The sequence below is a fragment of the Bos indicus genome, chromosome 7 (assembly GCF_029378745.1).
Source record: "Bos indicus isolate NIAB-ARS_2022 breed Sahiwal x Tharparkar chromosome 7, NIAB-ARS_B.indTharparkar_mat_pri_1.0, whole genome shotgun sequence".
NCBI classification, from domain to species: Eukaryota; Metazoa; Chordata; class Mammalia; order Artiodactyla; family Bovidae; genus Bos; species Bos indicus.
This window is the reverse complement of record NC_091766.1, coordinates 16,754,631-16,771,614: the sequence shown is the minus strand read 5'-3', so window position 1 is coordinate 16,771,614 and position 16,984 is coordinate 16,754,631. Positions and strand designations below refer to the sequence as shown.

General features: G+C 43.6%; 1 non-coding gene across 1 annotated transcript; it reads left to right on the top strand.

Annotated features, from left to right (window-relative positions):
• The first annotated feature begins 16,686 nt into the window (after positions 1-16,686).
• On the top strand, positions 16,687-16,759 carry TRNAR-CCU (transfer RNA arginine (anticodon CCU)). Its single transcript has one exon. It is a non-coding gene; the product is annotated as a tRNA-Arg (tRNA).
• Positions 16,760-16,984: the final 225 nt, after the last annotated feature.

The window sequence follows — 16,984 nt, the reverse complement described above, 5'->3', positions numbered from 1 at the left end:
CGAGGCCCTACCCCCACCCCACCCCAGCCACGTTCGGTGGGGAAACGGCGCCGGCAGGAACGGCATGCCCGGCAGCATTCCTGACCCCCACTCTCCAAGTCAAGAGCTAGAGAAGAGGGTTCTGGTATGTTGAGTCCAGCAGGACCAGGCAGGAAGCCCGGAAGCACGCAAACATCCCCTCCTCCGGGAGAGCATATCAAGCCCAGGCTGGACCCCCTGGGGAGGCATCTCCCAGGCTTCTGCTCTCCTTCCTGCTCAAGGCTTCATCATCGCAGATGTGTTGGTGGGATTTTCGTTTTCTTTTTTAAATTTGGGTGTGCTGGGTCTTAGTTGAGGCATGCAGGGTCTTTAGTTCCCTGACCAGGGATCAAACCTAGGTCCCCTTCACTGCGAGCTCGGAGTCGCAGCCACTGGACCACCAAGGAAGTCCCTTTGCCTGATTCTTAAACATCCCTCATCCCACTCCTTGAAACTTAGTGCCCTGGTGGCAGGGCCCAGATCTGTCTTGCTCAGTCTCCAGCTGGGGCCTGTCTCCCTAATGCCCACTCACCCTCAGGGTCTTCAGAGTCTTGAGTATTTGCCTGTACTGAAGCAGGAAACTCAGAAGGGAAGAGGGGCTGCATGGAAGAATGTTCTTCCATGTTCAGTCTCCCTCTCCTGCATTCATTAATTCAAAAAAAGGGCCCTCTGCTCTACTACATGGAGTCCCCAGGGTGGTGGAAGGACCCCACCATCTGAGCCTGGGGTAGGGGCACAGTTGGGACAGAGGAAGAATTGAATTGAGGCCATGATGCGGACCACGTTCATGATTTGGGCTGCTACTGTTTAGCTGCTCAGTCTTGTCCGACTCTTTGGGACGCCATGGACCACAGCCTGCCAGGCTCTTCTGTCCATGGGATTTCTCGGCAAAAATACTGGAGTGGGTTACCATTTCCTTCTCCAGGCTTAGCACTTATTTGACAAACTTTTACTGAAGTCCTCCCCCTCCAGCCCCACCAACTTCCCTATACCTTGTACAAAAATTGAGGCTGGCATAGAAAACCTGCCTGCCAGGAAAAACCCAGGGCACATTGGCTCAGACAGAGAGAGCACAGGCAAGAAGAACAGAGTTGACTCAGCGGGGCTCTGGAATCTGAAACTCCCCGCCCCGGGGCTGACGTGCAGGTCACCACTCATACACTTGGCTGAGCCAGACCAGGATGGCAGATCCCGGCAGCTGTGACAGGCAGATGGGAAGGGCGGGGAACAAAACCTTGGCAAGGAGTACATCTAGACAGCCACCATCTGCCCAGGCAGCCAGCTGGTTCAGCTGCCAGGCCTCAGCCTCTTTCTGAGTGAGGGTCACTGGTCTCCCAGAATGGGCTCTTCTCTCTGGCTTCTTCTTCTTTTGTCAAAGATATATTTATTTATTTAATTTTTGGCTGTGCTGGGTCTTTGTGGGCCTTTTTCAGTTGCAGTGCGCAGGCTTCTCATTGCAGTGGTTTCTCTTGTTGGAGAGCACGGGCTGCAGTAGTTGTGGCACACGGACTTAGTTGCTCCTCGGCATATGGGATCTTCCCGGACCAGGGATGGAACCCGGGTCCCCTGCATTAGCAGGTGGATTCCGTACCACTGAGCCACAAGGGAAGCCCACCTCCCTAGCTTCTTGAACTGAGAAAAATGATCAATTACTTTTCCAACCTGATGGCCATTTCCTGATCCACTTCTCAGGGGCTTCTATCTCTGTGCTGTGTTTCAGAGGGCACAGAATACACCCAAGCCTCTTAGAAACTCCTGTAGTGAACAAGCTACAAAAGAGTTTCTCCAGGAGCCTGGAACTGACCCTAGACTATATCCTAAAAACTGCTCTGTGGAATATGCCTTTGTTCCAGCAATAATTTATCACCATGATGAATTGTTTCTTTGGCACCTGTTTTGCTCTGGCTGGGGCTTCCCTCATTCAAATGGTAAAGAATCTATCTGCAATGCAAGAGACCAGGTTCTATCCCTGGGTGGGGAAGATCCCCCGGAGAAGGGAATGGCTATCCACTCTAGCACTCTTGCCTGGAGAATCCCACAGATTCTATATAGTCCATGAGATCACAAAGAGTCAGACACCACTGAGCATGCACCATGAGGATCTTTTTAAAAAGGCAATTTCGAGGCTTCCTTGGTGGCCCAGTGGTAAAGATTCCGCCTTGCAATGCAAGAGACAGTGGTCTGATCCCTGGTCTGGGAAGATTCCACATACCATGGGGCAACTGACCCTTGTGCCACAACTACTAAGCCTGTGCACCCTGGAGAGAATGAGAAGCTCTCGCTTGCCACAGCTAGGAAAAGCCCACGTGGAGCAACAAAGAACCAGCGCAGCCAAAAATAAAGAAAGAAATAAACTGAAGCCACTGAGCAGCAGCAGCAAATCAGTTCCGTTCAGTCGCTCAGTTGTGTACGACTCTGCGACCCCATGGACTGCAGCATGCCAGGCTTCTCTGTCCTTCACCATCTCCCAGAGCTTGCTCAAACTCATGTCCATCGAGTCGGTGATGCCATCCAACCATCTCACTCTCTGTCGTCCCCTTCTCCTCCTGCCTTTAATCTTTCCCAGAATCAGAGTCTTTTCAAATAAGTCAGTTCTTTGCATCAGGTGGCCAAAGTATTGGAGCTTCAGCTTTAGCATCAGTCCTTCCAATGAATATTCAGGACTGATTTCCTTTTGGATTGACTGGTTTGATCTCCTTGCAGTCCAAGAGACTCTCAAGAGTCTTCTCCAACACCACAGTTCAAAAGCACCAATTCTTCAGTGCTCAGCTTTCTTTATGGTCCAACTCTTATATCCATACATGACTACTGGAAAACCATAGCTTTGACTAAACAAACCTTTGTCAGCAAAGTAATGTCTCTACTTTTTAATATGCTGTCTAGGTTGGTCATAGCTTTTCTTCCAAGGAGTAAGCGTCTTTTAATTTCATTCCTGTAGTCACCATCTGCAGTGATTTTGGAGCCCAAGAAAGTAAAGTCTGTCCCTGTTTCCATTGTTTCCAGGTCTATTTGCCATAAAGTGATGGGACCAGATGCCATGTTCATTGTTTTTTGAATGTTGAATTTTAAACCAGCTTTTTCACTCTCCTCTTTCACTTTTATCAAAAGGCTCTGTAGTTCCTCTTCGCTTTCTGCTGTAAAGGTGGTGTCATCTGCACATCTGAGCTTATTGATATTCCTCCCAGCAATCTTGATTCCAGCTTGTGCTTCATCCCTCCCAGCATCTCGCATGATGTACTCCGCATATAAGTTAAATAAGCAGGGTGACAATATACAGCCTCGAAGTACTCCTTTCCCAATTTCAAACCAGTCTGTTGTTCCATGTCCAGTTCTAACAGTTGGTTCTTGACCTGCATATAATTTTCTCAGGAGGCAGGTAAGGTGGTCTGGTATTCCCATCTCTTTAAGAATTTTTCAGTTTGTTGTGATCCACACAGTGTATAAAATACACACAGAGGAAAAAAAAAAAAGATAATCATGCAATTTTTTTTTCCTGAACCACTTCAGGATATGTTGCAGACTTGATTCTGCTGCAGACCTGATTAGTGCTTTTACTAAGAACAAGGACATTCACTTATGTAACTGCAGCACAGATAGCAACTTGAGGAAGTTTGACCCTGACATAATGCTATTATCTAATCCATGGTCCAGATTCCAGTTTCATCAACTGTGCCCTTTACAGCAATGTTTTATCTCTGGCGTTCCATCCAGGATCACATGGTGAATTTCCTTGTTGTGTTTCCTTAAGTATTAGTCACCTCTGTCGTGTCTGACTTTGCGACCCCATGGACTGTGCCCGCTAGGCTCCTCTGTCCATGGGATTCTCCAGGCTAGAATACTGGAGTGGGTAGCCATTCCCTTCTCCAGGGGATCTCCAGGGATTGAACCCGAGCCTCCTGCATTGCAGATGATGTCTTTACCATCTGAGCCACCAGGGAAGCCCCAAGAATACTGGAGTCGGTAGCCATTTCCTTCTCCAAAGGATCTTTGCAACCCAGGGATTGAACCAAGGTCTCTTGCACTGCAGGTGGATTCTTTACCATCTGAACCACCAAGGAAGCCCAAAGTAGGATCTTGCTGTTTATCCATCCTATATATAACAGCTTGCATCTGCCCAGTCCACCCCTCTCCCACATCACTCCCCCTTGACAACCACAAGTCTGTTCTCTTTGCTCTATATTTAACCACTTAACTTTTTTTTGTGACGCAGCAGGTGGGATCTTAGTTTCCCGACCAGGGATCGAACCCAGGCCACCTGAATGGGAAGCTTGGAGTCTTAACCACTGGCCTGCTAGGCAACCCCTAACCACTTGACTTTAGTATTGGGTGATTGATGCTGTAATGGGAAGCACAGAAGGTGGCAGAGAAGGGGCCACCCCCAGCAGGAAAGGCTTTTGGTTGGGGGGCAGGGGGCAGCTGAGACTGAGGAGTCATAAGATTATCCAGACGAAAAGTGTCTGGAGTGAGTGACCCAGACTGGGGAAGACAGTGAATAACGCACTGTAGCCTGGGATGTGTGTCTGTTTTTTCCTGGACCAGGTCAGAGGGACATTGGGACTCTGTGTGTAGACATCCTAAAAGAAGCTGCAGGGTCTCTGTCCAGGAACGGCCCCCTCACCACCTTTCCTGTCAGAATCTAGTCACATCCAGGTCACCAGGGAAAGTCAGCTTTAGGGCAGGAGGCTCAGACCAAAAAGGATGACTCAGATTCTGGGCTGAGCCTCCACAAAGAAATGGCGTGGACTCTGCCCAAGTCATTCTTCCCACCTCCTCTCGCCTCCCACCCAGTCCTGTTAGCCAAGGTGCTTGCGTGCGTGTAAACCTACAACCTTTGGACCCCAGGGCAAACAGCCCTGAACTCCCTCAGGAAAGAATAAGTGCAACAGGGCACGTTAACTTAGCATTCACCTTGATCCCATTAGGCACATGCATAGTCCAGTCTTCTGTCACTCTCAAATCAGCCCTGAAAATGAAAGTGTTCCTTTCTCTTTTGGGCTGACCGGAAAGTTGTGAGGTTCTGAAATGTTCACATACTTGACTGAAGACAGCTTGGAAAGGCCAAGATTTGAAACTTGTTCTCTCAAGTTCCTAACTAATGAATCTTAATTTTTTAAAAAATCTTGCCTGTTTTTGTAAGTTACGGCTTTCCCTGGTAGCTCAGCTGGTGAAGAACCTGCCTCCAATGCTGGAGGCCCCAGTTCGATCCCTGGGCTGGGAAGATCCCCTGGAGAAGGGAAAGGCTACTCACTCCAGTATCCTGGTCTGGAGAATTCCATGGACTGTATAGTCCACGGGGTCCAAAAGAGTTGGACATGACTTTCACTTTCACTTTGTAAATTACAGTTTTGAATGGGTGAGGCATTAGCATTGTGCCAAGCCCCACAAGTCTAAAAACCATAGCCAGAAGGACTTCTTTGGTGGCCCAGTGGCTAAGACTCCGTGGTCCCAATGCAGGGGGCCGGGGTTCCAGCCCGGGTCAGAGAACTAGACCCCGCATGCCGCAGCTAAGAGGCTGCAACTAAGAGCCCACATCATGCCTCAGCTAAAAGACCCCACCTACCACAACCATAATAAAAAGATCCTGAGTGTCACATGTCGCAAGTGAGGCCCAGTGCAGCCAAATAAATATTTTTAAAAATAAAAAATCAAAACCCATAGCTGGAAAAGTCTCCCTTTCCTTAATCATGTGTTCACCTGAAACTTTGTTCCAGAGTGTTTATTCAGGTTTATTCATAATCATTTTTGAAGTTCTTTGTGGGTCTAAACATATTTCTTTTCAAAACTTCAAAATTGTTATGGACTGAATGTTTGGATTCTCTTAAAATTCATATGTTGAGTGCAATGAGCGACAAAGATTTACTGTATAGCACAGGGAACTATAGTCAATAGTTATCTTGTAACAAACTATAATGAAAGATAATTTCAAAAATAATATGTGTATGTGTATAACTGAATCACCTTTCTGTGTACCCGAAACATTGTAAGTCAACTATACTTCAATAAAATATAAATATTAAAAAATTTAATTCATATATTGAAGCCCTAAACCCCCAATCTAATGGTAATTGGAGGTGGGGACTTTGGGAGGTGATTAGGTCATGATGGGGCTTCCCAGGTGGCTCAGTGGGTAAAAGAATTCTGCCTGCAGTTCAGGAGACACAGGCAGACATGGGTTCAATTCCTGGATGGGGAAGATCCCCTGGAGAAGGGCATGGCTACCCACTCCAATATTCTTGCCTGGAGAATTCCACGGACAGAGGAACCTGGAGGGCTACAGTCCATGGAGTCACAAAGAGTCAGATATGACTTAGCATAGCACAGCAATCTGTACATACTTCAGGTGCACGATCTAACCAACTTTGACCTATGTAAACACCTGTGACTCTATCAGCATAATAAAGGTAATAGAAATCTCTATCACAGCCCAAAGTTTCCTTGTCCCTCTTAGGAAGCTCCCACTGGCTCCTCCCATCTTCTCCAGATAACCACATCCTGCTTTCTGTCACTACAGATAAGTTTGCATTTCCTAGAATTTTATATAAATGGAATCACATAGAATGAACTCTTTTTTTTTTGGTCCACTTTTTTTTTTTTTCATTCAGCATGATTATTTTGAAAGTCATCCAGCACTCTTGCCTGGAAAATCCCATGGACAGAGGAGCCTGGTGGGCTGCAGTCCATGGGTTTGCTAAGAGTTGGACACTACTGAGCGACTTCACTTTCACTTTTCATTTTCGTGTATTGGAGAAGGAAATGGCAACCCACTCCAGTGTTCTTGCCTGGAGAATCCCAGGGACGGGGGAGCCTGGTGGACGGCTGTCTATGGGGTCGCACAGAATCGGACACGACTGAAGCGACTTAGCAGCAGCAACAGCATGTTGCAATGTGTATCAATAGTATGGTTATTTTTAATGTCTATATGGATAAACCAACAAATGAAATCCATTCATCTGTTGAAGAACATTTGAGTTGTTTCTGGTCTTCATTTATTAAAAATAAAAGCTTCTGGGACTCCCCTGGTGGTTCAGTGGTTCAGTGGTTTCATCTTCCAATGCAGATGGTGTGAGTTCAATCCCTGGTTGGGGAGCTAAGATCCCACATGCTTCATGGCCAAAAACCAAAACATAAAATAGAAATTGTAACAACTTATATTGTAAAATATTGTAACAAATCCAGTAGAGACTTTAAAAATTGCCCACAACAACAAAAATCTTTTTAAAAATACAGCTCCTATGGACAACTCACATACAACTTTCAAGAAGTTTTTTTTTAATTGAAGTATATTTTATTTACAATGTGTTAATTTCTGCTGATCAGCAAAGTGATTCAGGAATATATATATATATATATTCTTCTTTATATTCTTTCCATTATGGTTTATCATAGAACACTGAATATAGTTCCTGTGCTGTGCAATAAGACCTTGTTCTTTATCCAGGCTATATATCATAGTTTGCATCTGCTAATCCCAAACTCCCAATCCTTTCTGCCCCCTCAAGTCTGTTCCCTATGTTTGTGATTCTGCTTCAGTTTTGTAGATAAGTTCATTTGGATCTAATTTTAGCTTCTACATATAAATGATATCATATGGTATTTGCCTCAGTTTCTGATCTGCTTCACTTAGTATGTGAATCCAATGTCAGGTACAAGTTTTTGATGGAATAGTGCTTTCATTACTCTCGGAGAAAAAAAATTTAATTAAAAATTTTAATTTCAATTTCCCTTGTACTCCTGTCCTTTAGCCATCCAGTTCCCCTTATACATATTCATAATCACTGGCAATAGTAAGTATATATATATTTATATCACCGAGTCACCTTTCTGTAACCTGAAACTAACACTACATTGTAAATCAACTATAATTCAATTTAAATAATAAAGACCAAAAAAAAATTCTTCTAGGTTTTAAGTCACAGAAAATCTTTATTGCAAGGTAAGATTTTCCTTTTCTACTCTGTTGCAGAACATTTATGGTTTTATTTTCATGCTTAGTTATTTGATGCAAATTACAACATCTTACAGCCCTGAAATTAAAACATGCTTGCTCCTTGAAAGGAAAGCTATGACAAACCTTAACAGCATATTCAAAAGCAGAAACATCACTTTGCCAACAGAGGTCCATATAGCCTAAGCTATGGTTTTTCCAGTGGTCATGTATGGATGTGAGAGTTGGACTATAAAGCTGAGTGCCGAAGAATTGATGCTTTCGAATTGTGTTGCTGGAGAAGACTCTTGAGAGTCCCTTGGACAGCAAGGAGATCAGACCAGTCAATCCTAAAGGAAATCAGTCCTGAATATTCATTGGAAGGATTGATGCTGAAGCTCTAGTACTTTGGCCACCTAAAGCAAAGAGCTAACTCACTGGAAAAGACCCTGATGCTAGGAAAGATTGAAGGCAGGAGAAGAAGGGGGTGACAGAGGATGAGATGGTTGGATGGCATCATCAACTCAATGGACTTGAGTTTGAGCAAACTCCAGGAGATGGTGAAGAACAGAGGAGCCTGGCATACTGCAGTCCATGGGGTCACAAAGAGTCAGACATAACTTGACAGCAACTGAACAACAATATCTTAATGAATCAATTACATCACTTCCCTAACCAGTGATTTATTGTAAGTGACTGGCTCACAGTCTGGAAACAACCTAAGTGTTCCAGCACGAGAGTATGGCTATCCAGTGTAACGCGCCAAACCCACTTTCAAATTGCAAATTATTTCAAGGAAGTACTTAGTGACCTCTGAGAAATATAGGCTGTGTTAAGTAAGAAATTCAGTGTGTCCAATAACATTCCAATGTTTCTTTCTTTTTTTAAAAGTTAAAGTACAGCTAATTTACAATGTTATGTTACTTTAAAGTGTACAGCAAAGTGATTCAGTTCCAATGTTTCTTTTTAAACATGTTTATGAGAAAAGAGGCTGGTGAGAAACACAGAAATGGATTAACAACCTCAGGCAGGATGTCTGTGGGCCTGTTCATTTATTCATGAAGATATTTGTTCATGTTCGGATTACAAAAGGAGGCAGTTTTGCATCTCTGCTTGACAGTGCCCATCACCACTGATGAAGTAACCTTGCTGAAAAATCAAACTTGAATCTAAAAAAAAATCTCTAGAATGTCCAAAATCCAAAATAGTAGCAATGAGTCACCTGTGGCTGTCAGACACTTGAAAGGTGGCCATTCCAAGTTGTCATGTGATGTGTTCTAAGTATAAACAACACATCACATTAGGAAGACTTGGTTAAAAAAAAAAAAAAGTAAAATATCTAAGTTTTTTATATGTATTGCATGTTGAAATCATCAAATTTTGGGTGTGTTAGATTGAAATTAATGATTAAACTAAAGAAAGAAAATAAAGAGAAAGACAAATACCATATAATTTCATTTATATGTAGAATCTAAAATATGACACAGCTTATCTATGAAACAGAAATAGATTCACAGACATAGAGACAGACCTGTGGTTGCCAAAGGGGAGGGGTGGGCGAGGGATGGATTGGGAGTTTGGGATTAGTGGATACAAACTCTCATATACAGGTTGGGTAAACAACATGTTACTGCATAGCACAAAGAACTGTATTCAATATCCTATGATAAACCACAATGGAAAAGAATATGAAAAAGGATATATATGTATGCATAACTGAATCACTTTGCTGTAGAGTAGGAATTAACACATCATAAATCAGTTATATTTCAATACAATTAATTATTAAAAATGAATAAAACTGGGACTTCTCCGGTGGTGTAGCAGATGGGAATCTGCCTGCAGTGCAGGGGACACGGGTTTGATCCCTGGCCCTGGAAGATCCCACATGGCGCTGAGCCACGAAGCCTGCTGGCCGCAACTACTGAGCCCATGTGCTACAGCTGCTGAAGTCAGAGTGCCTGGAGCCTGTGCTCCGAAACTAGCCACTGCAATGAGAAGCCTGAGCTCTGTGATGGAGAGAGAAACTAGAGAAAGCCCAGGCAAAAGAAAGGAAGACCCAGTACAGCCGAAATAAATAAATAGTTACAAATGACTAAAACAAATTTTGTCTTCTTTAATTTACTTTTTAGAGTGGCTACTAGAAAAATTTAAATTAAACTTGTGATTCGTATTTGTGGCTCACCTTATATTTTTATTACACAGCATTGGTCTAGATCTAGACCTAGATCCAGCTGCCAATGTTTACAAAATACAGAAGACAGGGGAACATCTTAAAGGACACCAAAGGGGTGGGGTCAGCCCAATCCAAACTGTGAGAGATATTAGTGGACAAATCTTTTTTTCTTTTTAAGCAAAAAACTAAAAACAACAAAAAGATGGTGAGACAATTTTTAGTTTCAGTCAAGGTACACTTCAACAGTCTGTAAACCAAGAACTTCTAGATGTTCAAGCTGGATTTAAAAAAGGTAGATGAACCACAGATCAAATTGTCAACATCCATTGGATCAGAGAAAAAGCAGAGAGTTCCAGAAAAACATCTACTTCTGCTTTATTGACTACGCTAAAGCCATTGACTATGTGAATTACAACGAACTGGAACATTCTTAAAGAGATGGGAATACCAGACCACCTTACCTGCCTCCTGAGAAATCTGTATTCAGGTCAAAAAGCAACAGTTAGAAGTAGACATGAACTGTTTATAATAGCCAGGACATGGAAGCAACCTAGATGTCCATCAGCGGATGAAGGGATAAGAAAGCTGTGGTACATGTACACAATGGAATATTTCTCAGCCATTAAAAAGAATACATATGAATCAGTTCTAATGAGGTGGATGAAACTGGAGCCTATTATACAGAGTGAAGTAAGCCAGAAAGAAAAACACCAATACAGTATACTAACGCATATATATGGAATTTAGAAAGATGGTAACGATAACCCTGTATGCAAGACAGCAAAAGAGACACAGATGTATAGAACAGTCTGTTGGACTCTGTGGGAGAGGGAGAGGGTGGGATGATTTGGGAGAATGTCATTGAAACATGTATATTATCATATGTGAAACGAATCGCCAGTCCAGGTTCAATGCATGATACAGGATGCTTGGGGCTGGTGCACTGGGATGACCCAGAGGGATGGTGGGGAGGTAGTTGGGAGGGGGGTTCAGGATGGGGAACATGTATATACCCATGGCGGATTCATGTTGATGTATGGCAAAACCACTACCATATTGTAAAGTAAAAAAAAAAAAAGAAGTGGACATGGAACAATGAACTGCCTCCAAACTGGGAAAGGGGTGCGTCAAGGAATTTTTAGTTTAAAAGAGATTCAATGGCAATTTTAAAAAATACTTATTTATTTGGCTGCACCAAGTCTTAGTTGAGGTATACAGGAGCTTTTGCTGTGGCATGTGGGATCTAGTTCCCTGAAGAGAGATCAAACCCTTACCCCCTGCACTAGGAGCACAGAGTCTTAACCACTGAACCACCAGGAAAGTCCCCAAAAGAGATTTAAAAACATTTCAACCAAAGGTAACGTATGGATATTTGAGAAACTTGATTCAAACTATCTCTAAAATAATAAAACAAAGGATAACAACAAATCATAAAATTTATGGACATTAAATTACTGGACATTGGATGATGTAGAAATTTAAAAGTGTGATAATGTTATATGGGTATTTTTATTTTTTAATTAAATCTAATTTAAAAAATTTATTTGTATGCACTGGGTCTTAGTTGTGGCATGTGTGATCTAGCTCCCTGACCAGGGATGAAACCCAGTATTGGGAGCACAGAGTCTTAGCCATGGGACCACCAGGGAAGTCCCAACATATGGGTAGTATTTTGTTTAAAGAAATGTCCTAAAAAAGTGATTTGTGTCTCCTAGAATGCATACTCAAATATCTACTGATAATGAAATGGCCGGGATTTGCTTCAAAATAATCCAACTGGGAGGAAGTGGGAACCCAGGTGGGAGATGAAACAAAATAGACTTGATAACTGGTGTTCAGATTATACAATCTTTTTTTTTCATTTTGGGAAAATATGTTGTTGTTCTTCAGTCGCCCAGTCGTGTCCGACTCTTTGGGACCCCATGGACTGCAGCATGCCAGACTTCCCTGTCCTTCACCATCTCCCGGAGTTTGCCCAAGTTCATGTTTATTGTATCAGTGATGCCATCCAGCCATCTCATCCTCTTATGCCCTCTTCTTCTGCCCCTGATCTTTCCCAGCATCAGGGGCTTTTCCAATGAGTTGTCTGTTCGAGTCAGATGACCAAAATACTGGAGCTTCAGCTTTGGCATCAGTTCTTCCAGTGAATATTCAGGGTTGATTTCCCTAAAGATTGACTGGTTTGATCTCCTTGATGTCCAAGGGACTTTCAGGAGTCTTCTCCAGCACCACAGTTCAAAGACATCAATTCTTTGTTGTTCTGCCTTCTTTATGTTCCAGTTCTCACAACCATTCTTGACCACTGGGAAGACCAGCAGGAAAAGATACATCATGCAAAATTTACCATCTTTACCCCTTTTAGGTGTACAGTTGAGTAGCATCTCCCTACTTCTTGGTTCACAACGCTCGAAGTTAAAAGGTGAAAATAAAATTTTTGAATACGTAAAAGATTCAAGTAAAAATATGTTGGTGGATTCAATATTGGTGGGCTGGTGCACCAAGTTTTATTTCTCTCTTTAGCTTTTTAATTTTCTATGATAAACAGGCTAATTAAAATTTTTTGTAACAGTTAGAAAAAGCTAGATATGACTTTCTGTTTCTTTTTTTCTGAAGAAAAATTGCTTCCCAAGTAATACCTGGACCAGCCTCGCACCCTGGGATTTGGCTAGGGAGAAGCGCCCCTGGTGGCGAATCAGAGAGCAGCCCCCGGGAGGAAAGGACAGTGTTCCCGGCTGCTGAGTCCCCCCTGTCCTGTGCGAGACTCTTGAAGTCTGAGAGGTCCCCTGGGGGTGTCCTCGAGGTTTTGTCCTGGAAGATAAGCGATTCAAAGGAGGAGTCAAAGGGAGCTGTGGACGTGATGAGCGGCAACTTTCCTCTTCCTCCCCGCCCCCCACTTCCTCTTCTCGTTAGACCATCTCATTTACTTAACAGCAATTCATCTATTCGTCAATGAATTGAGCACCTACTGTGTGCCTGGCCCCGTTCCAAGCACTGGGGACAAATGTGTTTTGCCTGGCACAGTGTCTGTGAGAAAGACACAGTAAACAGAGAAAATGTATAGCATGTTACATGGTGATAAGTATTAAGAAGAAAAATAAATTGAAGAAAGGAGATATGGAATGAGGGGAGGATGGAAATCTTATTTATTTATTTTAAAAAGCTTTGCCATGCCACGTGGCAGGTGGGATCCTAGTTCCCCAACCAGGGATCAAACAGGATTGCTGTTGTCATTCAGTTGCTCAGTCGTGTCCGATTTTTTGCGACCCCATGGACTGCAGCATGCATAGGACAGGCTTCTCTGTCCTTCACTATCTCCCAGAGTTTGCTCAAACTCAAGTCCATTGAGTTGGTGATGCCATCCAACCATCTCATCCTCTGTCGTCCCCTTCTCCTCCTTCCTTCAATCTTTCCCAGCATTAGAGTCTTTTCCAGTCAGTCGGCTCTTCGCATCAGGTGGCCAAAATATTGGAGCTTCAGCTTCAGCATCAGTCCTTCTAATGAATATTCAGGGTTGATTTCCTTTAAGATTGACTTGTTTGATCTCATTGCAGTAGAAGAGACTCTCAAGAGTCTTCTCCAGCACCACAGTTCTTAAGCATCAATTCTGCGGTGCTCAAACTACTGAACAGCCAAAGAAGTCCCCTGGCTATTTGAAATAGAGTAGTCTGGACCTGGGTGCAGCCATGAAATTAAAAGGTGCTTGCTTCTTGGAAGAAAAGCTATGACAAACCTAGACAGCATATTAAAAAGCAGAAACATTACTTTTCTGACAAAAGTGCATATAGTCAAAGCTATAGTTTTCCCAGTGGTCTTATATGGATGTGAGATTTGGACCATAAAGAAGGCTGAGCGCCAAAAAATTGATGTGACTGAGCCACAACAACAAGTCTGGACCCGAATCATGGAGAAGAGGCTGTGTGAGTAGTGAGGCAAAGGAGGTGAAGAAGTAAGTCAGGCAGATATCTGGGGGAAGGACATTCTAGGAAGAAGGAATAGCCAGTGCAAAGAGCCTGAGGTTTCTGATGTGTTTGAGGAACACTATTCATGCATTGGAGGAGGAAATGGCAACCCACTCCAGTGTTCTTGCCTGGAGAATCCCATGGACAGAGGAGCCTGGTGGGCTGCTGTCTATGGGGTCACACAGAGTCGGACAAGACTGAAGTGACTTAGCAGCAGCAGCAGCAACAAGAAGTTCCTGCAGGGCGAAACAGGGGTGGGGGGGGAGGGGAGAGAGACAGACTGAGAAAAGAATAATACCCAAACATGGCAACAGATTACCATTTGAGGAATCTGGTTAAGGAACACATACACACAGGTGAGTATATATGTTACCAAAAGAGTGTGTGTGGGGTCTGACTGCTCGCTGCCCAAAAGCCAATTACCAGGCCAGGCTGGTGGAAAGGAAAGTTTGCTTTATTTCAGATGCTAGCAACTGGGGGTGGGGGACATGCAGATGTCTGTCCAAAGGCCCACTCCCGCAACACCAGCAACTGGTGGGGCAAGGGCTTTTATAGACAGAAGGAGGAGGCCACATGCAGAAACAGAACAGTCATTCCTGACAGTCATCTTCAAATTGATCATCGGTGGTCTGACCTGTGTCATCTTGGTTGTTTTGGGTACAGTTAATCTTCAGTTCCAGGGTCTGTTTGTGCCCATTTCTTTGAGGCCAGTTATCAAGCTTGTGGCAGCTTATGGCATGAGTACAGTCTGGTCATCATGTAGCTAACTTCTCCACCTGGGGTTTTAGCATCTGTAAGACAGCTCAGTGGGTGTGGCTCAGAAGATTATCTACAGCCCTTGTGAAAGAACTAAAGGTCCTTGACTCTGTTTCACATTATTATGATTTTACCTCCTTTGACTGTTTTCTTTTGTTTCTGCATTTCACTGATTAAACTTATTCTTTGACTAAAGTTTTCCACAGACTAAAAAGGCAGGCAGAGGACATGAGGTGGTGGGGCTGGGGGGGCAAGGACCATAGAGTCGTCCTGCTCTGTTTCATATAGACAGGTATAGACATAGATACACATGTTTTTCTGAACCTTTTGCAAACCAGCCATAGACATGACTCCTCCTTATTCCTAAATACTTCAATTTATATTTCCCGAGAAAAATGACCTTCTCTTACAGAGGGTTTCTCTACCTTCTTGACCCTGATGGCAGATAATTCTTTGCTGTGGAGGGCTGTCCTGTGCACTGTAAGATTTTTAACATCCCCAGCTTCCACCCACTAGATGTCAGTAGCGCACATGTCCCTACATCCCTGGTTGAGACAGCCAAAAATGCCTTCACAAGTTAGTTAATCTCCCCTGGATGACAGAAGAGTGCCCCATCTCCGCCCTCTCCCCTAGTTGAGAACCATTGCTTCTATAACTGAGCATCGAAGAACTGATGCTTTTGAACTGTGGTGTTGGAGAAGACTCTTGAGAGTCTGCTGGACTGCAAGGAGATCCAACCAGTCCATCCTAAAGGAGACCAATCCTGGGTGTTCATTGGAAGGACTGATGCTGAAGCTGAAACTCCAATACTTTGGCCACCTCATGCGAAGGGTTGACTCATTGGAAAAGACTCTGATGCTGGGAGGGATTGGGGGCAGGAGGAGAAGGGGACGACAGAGGATGAGATGGCTGGACGGCATCACTGACTCAATGGACGTGAGTCTCAGTGAACTCCCGGAGTTGGTGATGGACAGGGAGACCTGGCGTGCTGCGATTCACGGGGTCGCAAAGAGTCGGACACGACTGAGGGACTGAACTGACTGAGTATCCCACTGTGTTTATGTACTACATATTCTTGATCCATTTCTCTGTCGATGGACGTTTAGATTGTTTCCATGTCTTGGCTATTATAAATAGTCCTGCAATGAACATTGACGTGAATGCATCTTTACGAAATGTGGTTTTGTTTGGATATATATGCCCAGGAGTGGGATTGCTGGATAATATGGCAAGTCTAGTTTTTTGAGGAACCTCCATACTGTTTTCCATAGTGGCTGTACCAGTTTACATTCCCACCAACAGTATGGAAGAGTTCTCTTTTCTTTACCCCCTGTCCAACATTTGTTATTTGTAGACTTCTTGACATTGACATTTTTGAAGGTCATAGGCCAGTTGTTTTGTAGAATGTTCTTGTCTGAGACATTGCATTTGTCTGATTTTCCTTGTGATTAGATTCAGGTTAAGCATCTTTGGAAGAAGTACCACAGAAGTGATAGTGTGTCCCTTTCTATGCAGTGTATCAAGATTCGATTTGTCCCTTTGCTACATTACTGGTCATTTAAACTATGATCCCTTGATTAAGACATTGTCTGTCTGTTTCTCCTCTGTGAAATGACAGTCTTTTCCGTTGTCATAAATATGTATCCTATGGGCAGATACAGAGAAGCTACGCAAGTACCTTGTTTCTCATGAAACTTTAACTCACCAGTTTCAGCATCCATTGATGATTCTTGCCTGAATCAATTGTCCTGATTGGTTGCTTTTAATAATTGTTCTACATAAACACTGAATACACTCAAAAGGCTGCTTTTAACCTATGTGTGAAATGGAAAGAGTAGCGATGAAATGGGACTTCCCTGGAAGTCCAGTGATTAAGACTTTGCACTCCTGATGCAGAGGGCCCAGGTTTGATCCCTGGTCAGGGAACTAGATCCCACAACTGCATCCCATCAGGCTGCAGCTAAGGCCTGATGCAGCCAAAGAAATAAACACAAAAAGGAAAAACAAACGAACAAAAAGCCCCCAAAGGGTTGAAATGCACATCCATGTAACTTTCAATCAGGATCAGAAACGGATTCATCAGGATATGAGTGCCTGCTCAGTAGCTTCAGTCATGTCCAATTCTTTGTGACCCTAGGGACCATAGCCCAC